This window comes from Aquila chrysaetos, chromosome 7, assembly GCF_900496995.4.
Source record: "Aquila chrysaetos chrysaetos chromosome 7, bAquChr1.4, whole genome shotgun sequence".
NCBI classification, from domain to species: domain Eukaryota; kingdom Metazoa; phylum Chordata; class Aves; order Accipitriformes; family Accipitridae; genus Aquila; species Aquila chrysaetos.
The window spans coordinates 35,324,846-35,344,472 of NC_044010.1; the positions used below are offsets into that span (position 1 = coordinate 35,324,846).

The following is a 19,627-nucleotide window of genomic DNA, read 5'->3' on the forward strand; positions in this document are numbered from 1 at the left end:
TGAAGCCGTCCAAATTCTTATCAGAAGTATGTGGAATTACATAATAGTTAAACTGAGTTAACCACTTGTTTGTTTGTTCACTTTTTGTTATGTATCTGTTCCAAAGAAAAATAAATGGCAGAGACCTTGGCATTACAAGATAATTTACCATCTGCCTCTCATTTAGTATCTACAGCCTACATCTTTTGTGTAAGAATCATATTTCTTTCTGCTTTGCATATTTAGAATAATAACAAATGTTGTTTATAATTGCAGTACATCTACAGGATAGAGGAGAAGGTGGAACATGCAATGGTCAGGTTCCAGGGTAAATGAGAATGAGACCTCTGCTCTGTCTCTTGTGGAGGGTAGGCTTTTATGCCAGACAAGAGAAGAAAGGAATTTCAAATGAAGTGATGCACCTAGTTAATATGAAATTTGAAGAAGAAAAAAAATCTGAAGGTTTTAATATGCTTGTTAAGCAACGGAGTTAAATTCTGCCCTGTTGCATCTGTTTTGTGCTTGTGGAAGCAGACAAATGGATGAGGTTGCACTGACCGAGCATGGCTAGTATAATTTTTTTAGTCATGATCCAGCTATTACCTCAAGTGGTTCAGAAATTAAACACTCTCATAGCACCAGCATGACAGGGCTAGAATTGGTAAATGAGTACGCAATTAAGGGGATCGAAGGTAAATATTTGCTATTAGAGGAAGGGCAGTTATTTTTTCTGGGTCAAAAAGCCACAAACTTCAGCCAGCTTATCGAATATGAATATTGAGGCCTGACCATCTAAAATAACTATTTGAGGCTCATAAAGCTGAAGCCTGTGCGTGGCTGTCTGGGACTGAGTTCCTTTTCCTTCTCCACTCAGAGAGGTGAAGGTCATATGCTGCCACCAGAGAAATGTGAGTATCAGAAAGACAAGGACGAATGTGGAGGGGTCCATCTCTGCACAGTCAGCCATGAAAAATTACTCTCTTGGGTTATGGTTTTGACCCTGAGTCTTGGAGAATTAATTGAAGGAGAATTTGCCCCAGAGGAGCAAATTGACAGTAAATAAATATTAAGCATGCAAATGCTGGATCAGAGACCTTTCTGAAAACTAGTTGGGTCAGATCTGTTTTGTAATCAGAACTGTGAGTTCCTCACAAGAAGTTTGCAGGAGTTTTTAATTGTGGTGACTGTAAAACAAGACCGTTGGCAGTAGCCAAATTTGGTGGAGCTTCAGGACCCGAGGAGATTCCTCCTGCTGCAGCCCAATTGGTATGTCACAGCCTCAGTTCTGTATTTATGGTTCCAGTTAGTAACAAGGCAGGGCATGTATTCCCAAGAGGCAGATGTACACGTCCATATATGCAGTACACTCAGCCAGCCATATAGACCAGCACAAGGACAGAAGTGCCTTTACAGCACCCACCTAAACACAGATGGCACTTGTGCAGACCTCACCTACACTGATGGCTCACTGCTGTTCCTCCTCGCTGGCTCCTTGAGGGTTTTACAAGCACACAAGGCAGGTCTCTCTACCCATGGGTTTTGGACACTCTGTCAATCCAGTCCCTGGCCCAGAATCTGGTCTCCTCTGTTTGTTGGTACAGGTTGGACTGCAGTGATCAGGGACAGGGCTTGGTCAGACAGGTGTACTGGCCAGCTGCCTGTTCACATGCGTCTGGCCCCTTTAATCCCCTTTTCCATATATTTTCTTACACTTGTTCCTCCTCAGTCTGATCCATCCCTTTCCCTGCCTTTGGTAATTCCCCTAAACATCCTGTGATAAGTATTTCTCACTCTCAGTAATTCCCATAGCCACCCCATGCTGGTTTTACACCATCCCAAACTTCTGTTCCCCCTGCATGACATGGTAAGTCCTATTCCCCAGCGGGCCATTGCCCCCTCTCGCTTGCATGGCGTTCCAGGGAGAGAGTTTCCTTATTGATGCATCTTGGTGGGCTTTCCTCCAGGAACAGTGGTCCTGTCCTTTTCCTTTGAGCATCTTCAGAGTGGCCGATTGCAGGGGCTGCATTTGCACTGGGTAGTTAGTAGGGCTGGTCCTCTGAGCCTTGGCTCGGTCCCTGTGCTCAGTGTGACTGGCCTTTTATCACGTAACTGAGCAAAGACCATTTTTTAGACCTTCTTGGCTGCTTTGTTTTTTCTAAGCTTTCTATTTAAAAATAAATGAAATCATGTGGCTGGCCAGTCACTTGTTTAAGCCCATGGGAAGTTTCCTTGTGATGTAAATCATCATTGAAGTGGAGCTCACACCGGCACGTGTTTACCCTCACATGTGAAAGTTTCAGGAGAGTTGTGAGTAACTGCAAATAGGGAATCGAGTTGCTGCCACTTGTGATTATAATAAATCAGGTTCTTCTGTCTTAAAGGCTGAGTTATGACTGTATGTGCGAGCTGCTATATCAAAAACGGTGAGAGAAGCTTGACAGACATTCATGAAGAAGGTTGACTGTTTGATTTCTTGTCCAGGAGAAGGACGATGTACACCTCAAGGAGAAATACCTGAAGTAGTCACAAGTCCATGAACTCCGGGATTACTTAAGACTAGGTGTTCATAGAGAATGATTGTGTCTTGTCCAGTAATAGTATGACAACTGGGAACACCAAAAGAAAGATGAAACTTCAGAATATGCATAGTAACACTTAACATACTTACCCTTTAGCCTCCAAACAGAACTATTAGCATCAGTCTCCTGAATCCCATATACTCTAAATATGCCATGTACACATTATAAAACCAACCAAATAAATCAAAATAAAGCAGGCCTTTCCATACAGGGCATAGCTGTGGCATTTTAACACTCAGCATTTGATTCGTATTGACAGGCAGTAAAAATAAACTCCCCAAGCAAACTGAGTTGGGGCCAAAAGTGACACATTCTGCAATTAATAAAACTAACTTGGAAGCCAAGCCAACCTACAACTCATCTCAGATGTTCATACTATATAGCTTTAAAAGTGCAGGGCCAAATGAACCTTGAAATCACCACAATGGCATAATGGATGTAGTTTACTGGAGGAACAGATTATTGACAGTCTGCCAGGAGTGGTGTCTTATGATAGAACATTTTGGACCACATTCATCCCTGATAGAAATTAACTGAAATGAATAAAGCTTCCTAAAGGAAGAGTATGGCCGAATACCTAAAAGACACTTTTTCACTGATTAGTATGGTTTACTGCTAAAACTGCATTCTAAAAAATACAGAAGCTAATGCAGTTCATGTGAAGTGTCAGTGTTGAATGTCAACTAATACGCTGTTTGGGCCAAACTAGACTTTTGACTACCAGGGTAATAAAGCAAAGGCCTTCTTTTTCCCACTCCTTCGCATCACCCACAGTTTTAACCTAAGAAAAGTTGTCCTGACTTGGGTTGCAACTCCTGTCCAGATAGATACTCAGATAGATACAAATGAGAGTGCAAGGCATGTTTATATGGTGGTGGAAGTGTGTCAGCAGACATCATCCAATATAGGCACGTCTCAGAGCATCAGAGGTCTCCCTTTCAGAGTGCAAAGAGTAATGTATTGCTTCTTACCAAGACTTCTAAATTTTCTTTTTAGTAATCTAAGAGTATATTGTATGTGCATTGTCTTTATATATATAGATAAATACGTTCAATATAATGTATATATATAGATACCTTTAATATATTTATATAGATGTGTGTAAGTATAAGTGTGAGCATATATATACATACATATTATTTCTGTTTTCATATACCTGTGTGTATATATACACTCAGGTATATTTATTTATGTACAAAAACTGGCTGTGTATCACTATAACAAGTATTTTGAAGAGAAAATTTTTATGGAGGTGTGTATTCCTCCTCCTTTGTAGTGACAAGATGATACAATTATAGAAAAGCAGTAACAACCTGATCTTCTTTAAAATGAAAAGCAAAAGAATAGCGGTCGCTTAGAAGTAATTCAAGTCTGTTGCTGCTGGATTAACAGCATAAAAAGCTAAAATAGCAGGAAAAATGACTGTAAAATGGAAGCTGGTTTATGCACCTGAATGCCAGTGGTGTAAAGAATGGTATAAAGAAAAGACAGCATTTTGCTGATGCTTTTCAATAGGGACTTATTGCATTACATAAATTGAGTAATTTTCTGCTCTCGGTCATTTCTCTCATAATCAGATTGCTTGTGCTTTGTTCTTGTTTTCTTTAGAAGTTGTAAGAAAGAATCGGTTGGAGCTCTCGTGGGTATCAGTGGTGGGTTCAGTTCATACGTGTTTGGGGAATTTTGCCTGTCTATAACTGCCAGCATCATTGTCTGAATTTCCTTCTTTATTAGTTGAGCATTATTGCAACTCACTTTCCTGTTGGGTGTAAAAGAGAGTATGCTTACATGCCAGATAAATGTGTGCTACTTCTGTTTGTTTCAGTAGTGGTTTGCTGGTGACAGAAAACTGGAAGGAGTGTGTATCTTGGGGTGCAGAAGGAAAATACCAACATTTTATGTAAACTAATGGGAACATGTGCCTCAATTTGCAAAAGCCACTGAGAGAGTCGTGCAAAGAACGGGAATATGGTAGAGATGTTCTTCTGGCTGATTTTCTTGGGGGCTAGAAATGTCCTTTGACTGCACTGGGGAAGGCAAATAGTACCAAAGATCCGCAGATGGAGGGCACTTCCCAGAAACAGCTCTGTGCACACAGTGGATGTCCATGTTCCCTTGTAGCTGCATTTGCCTTCCCTGAGCACCTCTGATGTGGGGAAGGGAAAGGGCTGGTGAGGTTATTGTCTGGTTGCGGTTAGCCTCGAGAGGATCCACACCGTGTACCTCTTACACCTGACATACCTCAGAGGTGTGAGCAGGAGTGCTTCTTCACAGGGATGAGGGTAGTGGGATAGGGGTGGCAACAGCTGCATTGTTGTCATCGTCTTTTTTGCTAGCCACCCTGGCACTAATACACCTCAGGATTTGTGTGAATTGCCCAGTGCATTTTAAAAGATTGTCTCTCCAGTTTCTTTTTCTCCAGCTCCCCTAATTATCCACACTTGTAGTCATTCTGTGCAAGTGCTGACACTAAAACACATAGGAAGAAGTGACTCCAAATGCTTCCAGGGTGTTTACAACTGTACACAAGGAAAGGAGATTGAAGATACAGTCAAGATTAACCTCTCCTTTTGTATCACAGTATCATTATCTAATTAGATCAGAAGCAAAGCCCTGTGGCTTAGTCAGTATTAGAGCGTAGGCACCCATTTCAGGAGGAAGCCTTTGAGAAGAGCGATCTTCAGCCGTCCACCTACACCATTTTCTTTGCGGCTTTGTAAGATGGAAAGAGTAACAGATGTAAACCTCCCCAAAGGCAGTTGCATGTTCTCCTTACACGCATTGCCTTTAAAGAGGCTTCTGCCCCCCAAATCACTGACTCTTGGCCGATCCCCATGGGTGACCCTTGTCTTTGCTGCCCCTGGGCTGCCGGGGCAGAGACAGAACAGCTCAACTGCAGTTCAGTGGGTCAGACCCTGAGGAGAGGGTTTTGAATCACCCATGCTATTTTATTACAGGCACAAGTAGCCTTTATAAGGGAATTGGAGCTGTGATTCAGATAAGCTGGATGGAGAGGGAATAGGAGGGAGTGGGGAATTCTTCCCAGTTGCCAGAAAAGGTCCTTTACCTGAACAAGGACTCTTGTCACCCAGTAGTTGCTCTGCCTTACTGCAGAAAACGGCCAAGATAGTTTAAATATATGGAGATACTGCAGCTGGGGCTGTTGCTACACAGTTCATAGGTCCCATTCTTGGGGTTTATATATGTTGGGACTCATGCCTCATTCTCTGATTTTCATTCTGCATCAGTTCTGAAATGACTTTCTGGTTTAGGTTCAGCAAATATTGCTCTAGAAGAGCAGTTTCCCCAAGCATTCTTCTAACATAACAGATGGTGGAATTTTTGTGGGCAAAGCCAAACTGTAGGTTTGATTAAGTTTTGAATTTACCACTCTATGTGAAACTAATCCTGGTTTGACCGTTGCTTTACTGACATATAAGAGTCTTAGAGCAGTGCTTTGGGTTCCTGCGGGAAAACATACTATAGCAAACCCTTTCATTGCATTGGGACAATTTATCAACAGCAAATAAATGGAGTGTGGGAGAGAAGGATAGAGTAGATCAGATTCTGTCCCTGCTCCAAGATCTTGATCTTAATATTTGATGTCAGTTGACTAAGAACATGGGACCATGAGTCTGACCAGGGCATGTGGAAGCTACTGTGCTAACTGTCCTGGTTTCGACACTAACAGTAATATCAACTGTAAAATACACAAGAACTCTTACAAATACTACAAATACAGAAGTGGAAACTCATCTGTTGGGGGCAGATAGCAGAGCTTAAAAGCTCAGGTCTTCATTGGAAGTAGAGTGGTGACTCAGTTTTAACATGTACGTACAGAAATTTTTAAAAATGGTAATATTTTGAAAATGTTGTGATTTGTTGATAGAGCAATGTTCTGTACTTGTGCCGTTACCCGGATTGTTGCAGCCCCTATCAGCATAATGTAATCTCACCTGTTGGTACAAAGACAAAAAAGACACAGGTGGTGCATTCACCAGTTGCACATAATGATCAAAAGCATTTAGCTAGCACTGAACTGAAAACTAGCAATATTAGAGATGTGCTTATTTTTCCATTTGCACACAGGCTACAGCTGTCATGACTTTTCCTTGTTCTGTCACATACATTTAGAAAAAATTGCATGAAAACTTTGAACTTGTGCATCTCCTGTGTGGCACTGAATGCACTGTCTGTAGAAGGACTGTCTGTAGCCTGGCAGACTGCAATTGCTTTATCACTGTGTGTAATGAAACTGCTCATCTTACAATGAGATTTTAAATTACACTTAGGTATATCAGATATTTTTAAAAACATGGATTGCATGAGCGGTTGTACCTAATAGATAGTAGACCACATTTTTCCTTTGGCATCTCATAGCGGTGAGACAGGCTTGACAGTTGGATTCATCTGAGTCCCTGTAGGTTTCTACTGTGTAAGAGGCTGTGTCCAAGCTAGACAACAGCGTAGGCTCTCTTTATAGACAAAAGATTTCACTGACAGTCAATGGATCATTTCATACAAAATGAGCAGAACAAGTGACTCTCCACATTTACTAGGAGGAATAGCTGTGGTGGGGTGGCCCCGGCCAGCATCTGAGCACCCACACAGCCGCTCTCTCAGTGTCCCCCGCTGGAATAGGGGAGAGAGTCAGAAGAGCAAAAGCTGAAAACTTGTGGATCGAGATCAGTTTAATAAGTGAAGCAAAGCTGTGTACACAAGCAAAGTGAAATAAGGAGTTTTATCACTGCTGCCCGTCACCAGGCAGATGTTTAGCCCCTTTCTGAAAAGCAGGGCCTCAGCACATTGAAGGGTCACTTGGGAAGACAGATGCTGTAACCTCAAATGTCCCCCCTTCCTTCCCCTTTCCCCCAGCTTTTATTGCTGAGCACAATGTTGTATGGTGTGGGATATCCCTTTGGTCAGCTGTCCTGGCTGTGTCCCCTCCCAGCTTCTTGCGCAACTCAGTGTACTCCAAAAAAAGAAAGCCTTGACTTTGTGCAAGCGCTGCCCAGCAATAGCCAAAAGATAGTGCGTTATCAATACAGTTTTAGACACAAATCCAAAACACAGCACCATAGGGGCTGCTCTGAAGAAAATTAACTCTATCCCAGCCAGACCTAGGGGGATAGCTCACATGCAAATGTTTACATTGTAGATGTTTGCAGCTGGTTAAAATAAACACCATCTTGAGATTTTGAGTTCCTGATATATCAGTATTACTACATGGAAGATTTCTACCTTTCAGTCTTTGAATTTTGCAATATTGCTGTGTGTCTAGATTGTCATGAATCCCTGCTCTTGATCCCTTAGACTTTGTCAGCTACTGAAATAGCATAAACCTGTGCTGTTGTATTGATTTTAGTGGTGCTGTGTTGTTTTACAGGAACTGAGTCTGGAGAGTGCCTGTGGTTTTTAGGATCAAAGCACGTATTTTGAGGTGACACGGTTATTGTTCTAACTATGTCTCTTCATTATTTCATTTAAAGTGACAGTATTTGTGAGGAAAACCATTTAAACAGCCATGACTCCTTTTTCTTTCCTGTGTGTACTGGTGTGTTCATAGGTAACATAGATAAATGACTTACAGAAGTATGTTAAGGATAGGTAGACCAGTCATGTAGAAGTCATACAGTAAGAAAATAAAGAAACCTCAAGAGACAAGTCAAGTTTCATTTTTTGGTAATGTATCCAACCGGCATTTTTTTGAAATGTCATTGTTAGTTTAGTTGGTGGTCAGGAAAAAGTGGAATCATGTTGTCTTGATTTTGGAAAACATGTATTTTGGAATGTGGTTTACAGGGACACCTAATTAGGAGGATGTGAGAAGACTAACACTCTTTATGTAAGTCTCTCTTACTAGTGATACATATGAGTCTTCAGGCCACTGACATAGCTAATTTCTTTTGATGGACTTCCAATTTGTCAGGAAGCAACTGCTTTCACTACCAAATTTTTCCTGTCCCAATAGACTAGTTGGATCAGTCAACATCCAGCTTAAGTCTGTCCATAGCTTACCCCTTGCCTTTTCATTGAACAGTTGAGTAACCTTATTGTAAAGAAGGACAAAAAGTCAAAAGAAGTTACAGGTGTTGCTGGGAAATGAACCCATGAAGAGATAAAGTGTAAGTGAAAGGACTGTTAACACAGAGGGTCTCCTGATGAGCCTGTAATGAAAACCCCTCTGGAAAGCTTCAAATCCTCTTTTTGTTGGAAAACGGTAGTGCATCAGAGTAGAAACATGTTGTTTCTTCACTATATTTTTCTGACCACATTTTCATGGAGATTTCTTAGGTCAAGAACTTTCTAGTTAGGAAGAGAGAAAACCCAATTGCGCTGTTGGCCAGGGCACTTTACAGTGTAAGAGACCCAAGTTGGAGTTCTTGATCGGACTCAAGGACTTAGACTTAGTTCACCCTCATCTCAGTGTGTTCCACTGGCCTCTGGACTGACTTGTTACTGGTTTGTAAAAAATAAAACCAAAAAATCTACCACCAAACATCAAAGTTGAATTTTCTCTCTGCCTCAGAATAAGAACAAAATAGAAACTTGAGGTGGAAATCATGCTTTTGTGAAATGAGTTATTGTTGCCCAACTTGCTTTACTAATCATTTTGTAGATAATTTAAAAAAGACAGGATTTCCAAAATGCTGAATGATTCTGATGCCTTATTTTAGCCTGTCATAAAATTATGAATTAAAGTTCATTAGCCTTTTTTTTTAAACTTCAAATGATTTTAATGTGTACATTGGAATTTTTTTAGTATGTGAAATAAAAGTTAATCAATTTGATGATACTTATACTGCAATCTAAGTGCATCTGTCAAATTATTATTTCAGTTTTGTATGTGAAATGTCAAAGAGTTTTCCTCTTGAAAACTGTCATCTTTACATGGGACATATTATTGATAAAACATTTAGTTGCTTAGGATATATAGTTAGCAGCAAGAGTCAAGCTTGCTTTGTGCTACTCTGTAAGCTTCAGCTAATCCATAACATAAAATGTAGGTCAGCTGGAGCTTTTTAAAACAGATGGAAATTTAGTAGTTTATGGGAGTTCAATGGATGTATGTCCCCACAAGGCTGCCAACTTCTCCAGTTCCAAATTCCGAAAAAAGCAGAATCAGACTGCTGAAAGGCGTTCATTCTAACTCATTTTCATTCCAGAAGCAGCAAGGCCCTGTGCAGTGGGTTTTGTTTGTAACATATTCAGCACTGACATGCTACTGAAGATGATAATTAGTTCAGTGGTGTTTAGAGGATTTTATATTTAGTTTGCTGACAACGAAAAGTATTTTAATTTGGGCAACTTCATTAGTGTAAATATTCAAGAAGAGAGATAAAAACACAGTTGTTCTAAGTAAAATGCAAGAACTGGAGGTAATCCAGGGTTTATTTCCGCACACACTTCAGGTTTTCCTTTATTTTTACATTCAGGATCATAGGTTATATCTGTTACTAGATTAGTGCTAGAATAAAGTGAATATATTATCCTGTGTTTCTATTTCAATAAAGTCTTGAGAGTGTTGAGGAGAAATGGGCAGAATCAGTATGGCCATTTCTGAAAATAAAAGTCTCCCAGGACACATGCTCTGGCCATCCATATGGCTGGCCACAGGGATGTCCCACTGCTGTAGGAGCTTCTTCAGCCTCAGTGGTTCTTCTGAATGTGACTCCTGTTCTCATTCACTGAACTTTTCCAGTTTTGGAGGCCAGTTGCTGAAGTTTCTATCCATGTCTCTGCTCCTGGGTGTATATAGTAGAATTAAAGACTCAATGCGTGAGTTTAAAATTTACTTTTTAAAACACCTCTAATATTTGCTTCTGAGTGTGTTTCAAAGGGTCCTCCTGGCTCCAAGTGTTCCTCAGCCTGCTTGTGGGAGGGAATGGGATGGGAGCAGTGGGAATGTGAGGAGGTGGAAATGCTTCTTGCAATTTGCAGTGCAGAATTGGTTTGAGAGGGTGGGAGGAGGCAGGAGAAGAATGTGCAGGAGTTGTTCGGAAAGTCGGATGGCCGAGGTTCTCGGCGATTGCTTGTTCTTCAGAGAAAGTTCCTGCAACAAACTGTTGTCACTATTGCAGTTCAATAAGGCTGCTGTGAAAAAATACTTTTTATTTGGAGTCAAATGTAATATTTTGAGTTACTGAAGCTGACTTGTGAACTGTGATTTTTTTTAAAAGGTCAAATGCTGCGCCAGCTTTTAAATTGCAGTGACCAGGACTGAAACATTTTTCAAAATCCAAGAAATGTGGCTCCTCATATCTGTAAGGGCTAGAGACAAAATTTTGTCTTTTGAGCATGTAAATCATCACAGAAGTCTGCGTTTTGAACAACAACTCTGGGATCTAATAGTCTGGGAAAAGGTATGTTTTTTTCCTCCTATGCAGTTTGCAGGAGGCATTTCATCACATTCCAGTTTAACCTAGAGTTTGTGATAAAGGTATACACAGAAGTATTAGGGAAGGCTTTTCTTTACACCCCAAGCTCTTCAGGCTAAATACTGCCATCAGGTCATTCTTGAAGGAAGGAGGTGCTACATAACTTAAGCTGCTTCTGCTGTAGCTCTGGAAAGCCCCAGGGCCTTCTTCCCAAGCCCTTACACAGGTAGGTAGGAGGAGGGAAATAAGTTTTACTTTTGCTTTTTTCCCTTCCCGCTTTCTTGCTCTGTGCATGCACATGGGTAGGGAGAGGCTGGGAGGAGGAAGGGAGAGAACAGCAGTAAAATATGTGGTGACTCTGAACATCAACACAGAAGACCCGAAGTAGTCTTCTCAGAGGGAGGAAGAGTTTCTTCTCCCTTGTTGCAGAGTGACCTAGCTGGATCTGCACTTTGAAATGAAGGCAGATGGGACAGTTCAGTTCATAACAGCTGCTGGCTATTTTGGAATATCTCCTACTTGAAGATTTTTTTCAAAAGGGAAGGGATGTTGGGAAGGGTTCTGGTTTTATCTGTTTGTAAGACTGTGAATAATACTATTTGTACTTTGAGGTATAAAGGTTCTGCAATTATGAGAAATTGCTTTCTGCCTGACTGGCATACGTAAACAGCTTTCATCTCTAAATGCATGTATTGGGCTCGTGACTTCAGTTTGTCATTCGGGGGAATGTGTCAGCTTTCATTTCAAATTGTGTTGGCTCTTCTTTTGTCAGGAAAGACCTTTCTTGCGTGCCTAAGTAACAGAAACAAAGGCAATTAAAAAAAAGACAGCAAAAAGCAATTATCAAACAAGGATTAGGCTATGGATATTGCTTTGGAAAGATATTTCTACTAGATTCAGAAGAAGGATGAAGCAGTGCATCATTCATACATGGTTTTTTTTTCCCTTTCATGTTTCCTAAGGGTTGAAGATAAATTAGGGTAGCTATTTTCTGTGCGGGCTAAGTACAATCTATGCCCCAGATCTCCAAATGCTTCAACATGTAAATACTGCTTCTGAAGCCATCAAGTCTTACTGCAAGTACAGATTTATTTGCATTCATGTTTGAAGGTTACTTTCGTTCATTGACCCATTTAATTGCGATTCTCTATCCTCAGTTGCAGACATATGGCTTCATGTGCCTGTGTATGGAAGATGAACAGCTTTAAGTCTGTCAGGCAGAAGCATTCAACAGAGAAACTGACAAGAACTGAATCTTACAATGGACGTATCTGATTAAAATTAATAGGCAGGACCCATATATAATCGTAATCATCCTGTAAACCTCAGTAGAAGGCTGTAACCTTGCTGTAGGAGCAGATAAAGGGATGTATACAGAAAAGGTAAATACAAGGAAAGGCTCAGAGCAGCTGTTCAGAGGGACTAGTATCAACTAATATGAGCTGTTCCTTTAACAAGAAGAGTGTCTAGTAGTTACCTGGGCCTGTTATTGGCTCAGTTTGCACCGACAGGTTACTAAAGAGCATAGACTTAAAGGGGACTAGCACAAAATCCATTAATCTCACAGCATGGTGGGGAGATGTAATCAATAGTTGCAGAAGCAAGGAGGTGTGCCCATGATGCTACTGACTCCTGTTCTGCTCCTCCATACTGTTGGAGGAATGCATGTTTCAAGAAAGTCTGTAAATTCTGTGTCCACCTGCAAGCACTTCAGTCTCCTGTTACTTGGTGGTTTAGGTTCTGTGTATGTAAAACCCATCTTGTTTATAGAGAAACGTGGCCTGGCCAGGAGATGTGATACAGCCAGACAACGTGAGTGAGGTTGCGTAGTCTGTTAAACCTTCAGACTCAAAATTAGGGGTTTGCAGAGCTTGCAGCCTAACAGACTGTCATATCTAATTAGTTATTCTGAAGAAAAGCAGTATTCAGATACTAAAATAATGGGATGAGCAGCCTGCATAATAGAGAAGGAGCATGGTGCACACAACTCTCATTTCAAAGTTTCAGAAGAGTGAAATCTTTACTTAGTCAGGGCTTTTTTTGTTTGACTGCACAATGTGGACTGTCAGATCCAATGTCTTGCATAAGTTTAGTATCTAGTCCAGGGATCTAAGAGAACAATGAAATTAAAGGGATTTCTCAGATTCTTTATAATCTACAGTTTGGTTGAAGATTCTCCCTCTGCTAGAACTCAGTTTCTCATCTTCTCATCAATGCATTCTCTTTTATTCTGCAACATGGTCTACAGTAACTAGGGATTTCATGTCACAAGGGGCTCATGATCTCTCTTTAGGCTGCAATTTACTGTATGTTTTACTGACTTGCCACAGAAGGAAGTTAGCTGATATGTTTAGCACAAAGGAAGTGCACTGATAGAAGTCAAATCTTAGGCACCCACACAAATAAAATTTAAAAATTGCTTTAAAGTTTGTTCTCAAACATTTAGCTTTTGATTAACATCTAATCTTCCAAAGCACATTTGGATTTTTCAGGCTTTGAGGTGTTCTGGTTAAGTTTGAACCAAGTGCTACCAATACAGTGCTGTGTTCTTGTGCTAGTTAGGTAGATTGAAGCAAAAATTTGTGGAGTTTTGGGCTGTCCCCAGTTATTAGAGTGTGAAGTAAGTGCTAAATACTAATGATAAAGTAAAAACACAACATCTGGTACATTTGTACATCCTGAACATGGGCAGGATGCTCTTCTTGATATGTTCATAGGAAACATCTGAACATGTGGAGTACCAATCCAACTTGAAGATTTTGAGTGTGCTTAATTTATGTGCTTAATTACTGCAATTGTGCAAGCAAATGAGGGACCACGATCAAACTGACATTTGAAAAACACAGAAAATGCTTTTACACCCATTTTATTTTTGACTGATGCTGAAATCAGCCATGATTTTGTTGGCAAAGGATGAGATTTGTCACAGCATCTAGTCTCTAGTCTAAGCTAATTGTTCTGAACTCCCACTATAGTTAAGAGAAAGATGCACTTCCAGAAGGTTATTTATCCCTTCCCAGAATAGGAATGCAAAATAGGTAGAATTAATTACCTGTTAGGTGTGCCTTTTTCTCTCTATTGGTAATTTATGGGTCCTAAACAATGAATTTAGGTTAAGCGTCAAACTTGTAGATGTATAAAATTAGGTAGATTGAACACTACAAAGCTCACTGTGAGCATGGGCTAAGCTTTACATCTGAGATATGAATAATCCGTCCCATGATCACTAGGTTGGAAATCGGCCATGGATCAAGAACAGTATGTTTAAGAAGGCCTGGTTGTGGGCTATATTAAGAAATGCAGTTTAGTCCACTGCAAAGAAAGAGCTTTGCTGTCCAGGGGGATTTCATGGTTTTTTGGGTTGGGTTTTTTTTTTTTAAAGCATGAAAGGCATTATATTTTTAGGTTGAGAGGAATGGATTCCTCATATCTGAGATGGAAAGGACTTTGAGGCAAAGGAATCTGATTTAGTTACTTCAAGCACTCACTTAGCTTTTCTGCCCTCTCTGTCCTGATGTTTTGGTGCCTGGCGTGCTGTTTTATAGACATTTACATAACGAAGGTCGTTTCTCTGAGGCAAGGTACAAGAATACATTACAATTGTAAATTCCCTTAATTGTCCTGAAGCAGGGCTCAGAGCTTAGACAATGGAAAATCCTATTGTTCTATGTCCCTGAGAGATGTGTGAATAGAATCGAAGTATATGGATTTGTGGATTCTAAAGCTAACGTGGAAAAATGATTCATAAAAAGGTTTATTAATTTGTGATACACAAATGATGGTGGAAGCCATGAACTGATGACCTCTGAGTTTACATACAGGTTTTATTTGGTAGACAGTTACCTTAAACATGTTTATTACTTCTAGCATGACTTTGCCCCCCCAGGCTTTATAGAGGTACAGTTCAGGCCAATATACAATCAGGAAAGTTCCTATTATTAAAGCAGTATAGTTTTTCACTCTGTTTTTCAGGAAAGCTGTTTCTGTCCCACCCATTTTCTGGAAGTTAAAAGATGCGTCTTTTTCTTCCCAAGTATCGGTACCTATAATTCACTTTAATTTAAGCCTGTTTGAACTCAGTGGGGAGCTTGGGAAAGAAATGTCCATTTAAATAATCCCTATCAAGAGGTTTTTAAAATTCAAATTATTTAAATAATTATCAACAGATACAGATAATCCCTCTCAGCTGAGAATTTACAAACTCTTACTTGGAACATTAACAAACCCTGTCCATACCACTGAGAGGAAAGCATTCTGTACTCATGTAGTGAGTGGGGAACATGGTGCCCTGGCTGGTTAATAGCAGAATTAGAAATATATGAAAAACATCTCCCTGACGATATCCCAATTTATTAAAACACCCTGGCTTTGAACTAACTTTGATTTTGGTGAAAAGCCCCAAATACCTTCATCTTATCATTGGGAAGTGATTTAATTTTTGTTTTATACCAAAATAAAGCAAACAAGCAATCCAGTTTGGAATGAAATGGTTTGAATGCTCCAGCATGAATTGTAAAAAGGGGTAATTTCATTTAACTGTAAGTCCTATTTGTGTTTCAGAATGGAAAAGAAAAGGTATCTCAAGTCCTATTTATGTTTCAGAATGGAAAAGAAAAGGTATCTCAAGAGATGGATTCCTGGGTGGCACAAACTGCTAGAAGGTCCCCAGCTGCTGAAGGGGCTCTCCCACCTCCCCACCCTGCTTGCAAACCGTGCTGTCTTGTCCTGGCAGTGACAGTCCTGCAGCCCATGCAGCTGGAAACAAACCCTCTGTGTTCTTAATTTTCCAGGAACGGTTTCCAGGTGGATGGGCTTGCTGTCCTCACTGGATGTGTAGGTGCATTTGAAAGCCAGCTAAGGGAAAGTGATGGGAAGGTGTCCTGGGGAGAGAGGGCAGGAGGAGACTGCCCACTTCAGTAACAATGTCATCTTCTCTTGCTGTGAGGTGCTTCTGAAACTGTATGCTCCGACTAGCACAGACGCACAAACTGTGCCACGACCTTGCAATGGCTGCTAGTCACTCTGCACATCTCCTGCCATATGTACAGCTATCATGTTTACATGCACAAACTGGATGGCTGTGTGACTGCTGAGTTGTAAAATGGAACTGTAATTCATCAGAAACTAATTTACATGCACAATTATGCTATTTATGGGCAAAGAAGAGGAACCTGCACGTCTTTTCATGTGCATGACTATGTGGTCATGACTGTGTGCTCAAAAAGTAGCATAATAAATGCAAGATATTTACTGTCACTACCCCTTCAAAACTCTGCAGCGCCAACCTGCTGGTCTTCTGTAAGTGCCTGCTTGCTTCTGGGGTTTAGGAAGGTGCTTGCTCAGTGCAGGGCGGGGACAGAGGAGGTAAAGCATGAGGAGACCGAGAGAGACTCCATGGGATGCCAATATGGGGTAGCTTTCTCCAGGAACTTCACATATCTGTGCTGCCGCTCCTTGCTTACTCCTGGCCTACAGGGTTAAAAATCTGTTAGGTGAAGCAGATTGGCTAGTCTCTACCAATAAACATGTAGATGTTTTGTTATGACAGTGACTTCTTCTCAAGAGTGAGAACAAGGGCTGAGTTGCAGAAAGTGAATAATAGACTGAGAAGGATCAGACAGGAGGATTTTTTGTTGGCATATTTACATCTAGGTGTATGGAAAAGACTTTTTGCTGATGTAAAAATGATAAATATGTTTTCTTGGTAATGTTTTATTACATCTACAAATGTTTCTAGTGTAAATCTGGCCTTGGGCTGTTATCTCTCTGTGTGTGTTTCTCATCTTGTGCTTCTCTGTAGAGTTTCTGCCAGCATTCCCCAGCTGTTAAGTTTTCTGATATAAATCTAAAGAGTCTACAAATGAAATGTCTGCCAGATATCATGAGGATGTTTTCCATGTCTGGATGGATTTCTGCAAGCTCTTTCTCTCACCCATAAGTCACTAACTTTCCCTTTAATATGATATGTGACTGGGTTAGCCTGTTTTTCCCTTACTTCTGTTGTTGCGCAGTAGGTAATCCAGGGAATGGTCTTTAGCCATCAAGGTGTGGGTATGGTAGATCTCAGGGGTAGCAGCAAAGTCATGAATTTGCTAGGAGCATTTTTCTGTAATAGGAGGACTCCCTACTCCTGCCTCAAGGGGAAAGCTGTGGATGTGACGTCTTGATTCCACTTTCTCTTTTTTGGGTTTTGTGGTGGAGAATTCCCTGGACTTTGGCATAGTTTTTTTGATTGAAACAAGAGGAAATGAGGTGAGGGTTAAGCCTATAAATTTTAGAATAGGAAAATGCAATGGAGTTTTGTTAATGAAACAGGGTCAGTATACAGTGCCAAGAAATTGCTGTGGTTTCTCTTCATGATTTAACAAACAATTTGACTGATGGTCCTGTAAAAGAACAAATTTGTGTATTGAAATTTAAATTGCTGTTTAAAACATATGTTGCTTGTTGAAGGTATTAAAGTAAGGCAGGTTAGTAATATAGTACTTTCAGAGATGTCTTCTGTATTTCCAGCTGGATGTTTCCGAGAAGGAATATACCACATCCCATCTAAAAAAGCACCTCAAAAACACATAGAAATACAGTCCTTGTATACATTTTTTTAATTAAAGAAATGGTGCACTTCTGCCTGGCTGCAGGTAGAGAGTGTGGGAAGAGCAGGTTATGATGTCTTTGATTTTGACGTTTAAATGCCGAACACTGCTTATTTTGTGGCTTGGTTTTCAGTCATTTATAGTTTTGCCAAACTTGAGCTCTTTGAGTTGAAATTACCTATGTTACCTATTAGCGATAGTGAATTTTCTGAAAAACCTTTGAGTAATTTCAGGCCAGTGGTACTTGCAGGGTACCAACAGCTATTTCCTACCTTCAGAAGAGCTTGTGATGAAAGAGAAACAGTTCAGATATATTGGGAAGGGCAAATCCTGCTCTAATTGCAGCAAGCAGGGAAGGCCTGCTGTGCTCACCCGGGACCTGAGACAGGCTCTAGGTGCCTATTGATGGATGCAGAATTAGGCTACAATGCCTAGAAACTTCTAGGAGTCTGTGTGACATTTCTCTGAGTAACAGATGAGTATATTACCGTCAATGAAATGCAAATGAATGAAGCATTTTAGTTAAAAACCTAGAGACGGTATTTACCTGAGGAAATTCACTGTAAGGGTAGGGGTGAGTTTTGGTTATGGGGTTTTTTGTGCTGATTCAGACACATTCTGAAGCATGTGCTCCCACCCTAAGTATGAGGAGGGGGTGGCTTGCTTCTTTCCAGATCAGTCATAATTTTTGTGAGAATGGTAAAACCAAATCTTCCCAGAAATCCTTGTAAAATCCATGAGGAAGCAGACAAAACCATCAACAGGCTTCTCCCTTGCTGAATCCATTAGCAAAAGTTTTGGTGACTTGAGCAACAAGAGCTCCCCTAGCATCTTCACCAAAGACAAAAGGTCACCCTCTATCAGCTCATTAAACAAGGGGCTGCTGTGGGCTTTGTGCTGCAGCCGGGCAGTGAGGGAAATCTGCCTTTTGAATGGAGGTCTGTTCAGACCAGTCATGTGTTTCTGGCTGCGAATCTGGTCTAATATCACAGTGCCTGGAGTTTGCTTTCTATGGGAAATCCTAACATGGGAAAATGAAACACATTTTTCTTCTTGGGAGGAGCAGTTGAACTCTGGAATGTAATGTGAGGTGAAATTAAGACCAAAAAATTTTGCATCACTTGAATTTTCTGTTCCAGTTTTGATTTCTTACTTTTTGTATTCTATTTTTAGTAGGTTGGACTGAGAAAGTTGCTGACTGCTTGTTCTGGTTGGTGATGGTGTGTTAATGTCCTGTTGACAAATTTGTATTTTAAGTAGTTCTTGAAAACTGGTATTTGGATTCCCATGGGCATCACCCCTAAATATATTAAGGGTGAGGTCGCAGTAACTCCAGGAGGGGACATTGGAAAACTGAAAGGATCCAAGCTATTTTCCATTGGAAATCAAAACAGTTTTAAGAGAAATAACTGCAGGTCATGGTGCCAAGCTTGGTCTTGATGTAAGTCCGATCCAAAAGGAGACAGCTGCTGTGGTGCTCGATCTGAACAGCCCATAATATGCATCCATCTTGGGGTGAGTTTGCTTTGAGGTTCAGCCTTTCATTGAACTCTGGGGTACGAAAACTCCTTGCTGCATGGAGGAAGGGAGAGGGCCACTTCTGTAAGGAAAATGAGGTGGGCCAGGTAAACCAGGATTGAAGGTGCTCAGAAATTCCTAATATATGGCAGATGGATATGAAACAGTCCCTGTACTATAAGAATACAATCCCCTCCAAATGCATAATCTGTTCCTTGTGAAAGACATGTGGCCCAATGTAGAAGTTTTAGGTCAACTGATTCAGTTAAAGATTAGCCTCAATATTCTGAAAGAGAAGACTGTAGTTACTTAGGGACTTTAATTCCTTGTAAAGGATTATACTGGGCGCCATGCTACTGCTACAGTGTCAAATCTTTTTGTGGGTTTGCTAAATTAACCTTTGTAATAGAAAGGCTTCTTATGTGCTTCCAGTCAAAAGAAGAGATGGCTTTGAGTTGGTAGCAACTTAAAATGCCAGTGATTGGGATCCTGATCTAAAACACATCATTTTTTCTATTTCTTCTTAAATCATGTTCCTCTACTGTTTTGCAAATGAGTTGCAGAGATGTGTCCCGCTCTG

General features: G+C 40.5%; 1 protein-coding gene across 3 annotated transcripts in view; it reads left to right on the top strand.

Annotated features, from left to right (window-relative positions):
* Positions 1-19,627, top strand: part of ABCG1 (ATP binding cassette subfamily G member 1) — a 62,729-nt gene that overhangs the window by 13,362 nt on the left and 29,740 nt on the right. Inside the window, exons 1-2 of one of the 3 annotated variants that reach the window (XM_030020296.1) lie at positions 3,434-3,438; positions 12,330-12,334. The exons of the other annotated variants lie outside the window; for them this stretch is intronic. The gene's annotated coding sequence lies outside the window, so the exon portion shown is untranslated. Of the gene's footprint in view, positions 1-3,433; positions 3,439-12,329; positions 12,335-19,627 lie in introns of those variants that run through there. 3 annotated transcript variants of the gene reach the window in all.